Source organism: Octopus sinensis, linkage group LG11 (assembly GCF_006345805.1).
Source record: "Octopus sinensis linkage group LG11, ASM634580v1, whole genome shotgun sequence".
NCBI lineage: Eukaryota > Metazoa > Mollusca > Cephalopoda > Octopoda > Octopodidae > Octopus > Octopus sinensis.
Genome location: NC_043007.1, coordinates 11,773,742 through 11,776,241, shown reverse-complemented (window position 1 = coordinate 11,776,241; position 2,500 = coordinate 11,773,742). Strand labels below are relative to the sequence as shown.

At 36.4% G+C, this 2,500-nt stretch overlaps 1 protein-coding gene across 1 annotated transcript in view; it reads right to left on the bottom strand.

Moving 5' to 3' along the window:
• Positions 1-2,500, bottom strand: part of LOC115217506 — a 339,101-nt gene that overhangs the window by 137,286 nt on the left and 199,315 nt on the right. The gene's annotated exons all lie outside the window — the stretch shown is intronic.

Sequence of the window (2,500 nt, the reverse complement as noted above, 5' to 3'; positions counted from 1 at the left end):
AACATATTTTAACTAACCTAAAGTTCATTTAGTCCTAATGGCTGCTTGGCAATGATGGCACTATATATATATATATATATATTCTTTTTTTTATTTCAGTCATTTGACTGCAGCCATGCTGGAGCATGCCTTTAGTCAAAGAAATCGACTCCAGGACTCATTCTTTTGTAAGGTTAGTACTTATTCTATCAATCTCTTTTGTCAAACTGCTAAGTTACAGGGATGTAAGCACACCAACATCGGTTGTTAAGCATTGGTGGGGGAACAAACACCCTCAGACAAACCTATAGTAGAGGACACCTGCCCAAGTTGCTATGCAGTGGGACTGAACCCAGAATCATGTGGTTGGTAAGCAAGCTGCTTACCACACAGCCACACCTGCACCTATACATATATACATATACGTGTGTGTACATATATATGTGTGTATATATATATATATATATATTATATATATATATATATACTATATATATATATATAGGGAGAGTTTACGAAAAAAACAAAAGACGAAAACAGGTGGTGTAGAAAACAAACAGCTGTATTAGTATAACGCTCAGGAATAGAAAAAGTCTTTTACGTTTCGAGCCTATGCTCTTCTACAGAAAGGGACACAGAAAAAACAGTATCATTGAGCTGGTACATGAAAATTCGGCTCATCAAATGTATAAACATGTACCAGCTCAATGATACTGTTTATATATATATATATATATATATATATATATATATATACATGTGTAAATGTTTATACATATGATGGGCCAAATTTTCATGTGCCAGCTCAATGGTATCGTAGAAGACACTAGTCCAAAGTGCTGTGCAGCAGGATCAAACTCAGGACCATTGAGATTGAAAAGCGAGATCAATGAATGTAGTTGATGCTAAATTTGAACATCAGCAAGCTAATGTCTGCAGGAAAAAATGAAGCAGGTGGAGTGAGAGAGAAATTGAGAAAGACAGAAAGCGATACATAAATATATATATATATATATATATATATATGTATATATATAAAGAGAGGAGAGAGAGGAGAGAGAGAGGGTGAGAGTAGACTACTTCATTAACAATGTCTGTTGAGCAATCTTTGAAAGCCTATTAAACCATGACTATAATTTAGGTTTCAACAGTGAAACAAAGTCTGGAGAATTTACATTTACATTATATCAGTGTAAACAATCGTGTTGGCACAGTGTTGAGCGGTATGTCATTGTATATTGGACTTCACAAACTTGAGACATTAGTTTCGCTTGGATAATGCCAATTGGGACCAACTATGGCTTTAAAAACAGACACACCACTGAATTAAAAATAATAAACTTTAATAATATATGAGTGTGTGTATATGTGTGTATGTGTATGTGTGTATGTGTGTGTGTGTGTGTGTGTGTGTGTGTGTGTGGTGTGTGTGTAGTTGCCTGTCTGTCTGTCTCGTTTTTCTCTCTCTGGGTCTGTCGGTGAATAAATTTCGTTTTGCATTGGCACACAAGACAGAAGGGAGCTGGTATATGTCCAGCGATGCTGCCTCTGTAGTTGCAATTCTTCAAATTTATCAATCCTTCACCACCGCTACTACCACCACCACCACCACAATGACTCCTACTACTACCACCACCACCACCATCACTACTACTACTACCACCACCACCACCATCACTACTTCTACTACCACCATCACTACTACTGATACTACTACTACTACTACTACTACTACTACTACTACTACTACTACTACCACCATCACTACTACTGATACTACTACTACTACTACTACCACCACCACCGCCGCCATCACCACTACCCCCCCACCACTGTTGTTTTTGTTGTTATTTTCTTGATGAATTGAAGGTTTGGCTGTAGATCGAAGCCATTATGGTAATGTGTTTGGGAAAGCAGAAATGCCACTAATTTCCATTATAATTCTGCTAAAGCATCGGAGCTCCTCTGTGTGTGTGTGTGTGTGAGTGTGTGTTCTTCTGAGCAATTAAACTTTGCTTTTCTCAAACATATTACCTACAAACCAATGTAGTCACAAGAAAAAAATTTTTTCCCAGAGATATCTTCTTCATGATACACACACACACACACACACATACACACACACACACATATATAAAGTTTAAGCTAACATCTTGAATGTAGTAAGACAGAATTTTTAATAAATTGAAATTCCACTACGATGAGAAGTCATTAGTAAGAGAAAAGAAAATGAGAGAGAAATGGAGAGAGAGAGAGGGGGAGAGAGGGGGATAAGGGGAGAGAGAGAGAGAGAGAGAACTGAAATCTAAATTTATTAAAGATTAAATGGAGTTGATTTGCAGTAAAGAGAGTTAGATCTATGCTAAGAACAATGACAATTCTGAATATTTCAATCTTATGAAACCTTTTCAGCAAAGTATAGTCTGCCATGTACTTAAGAGACATCAAAATGACAAAAGATATAATTCTTCTTCTTCATCATCATCATCATCATCATCATCATTTAATGGCTACTTTTCCA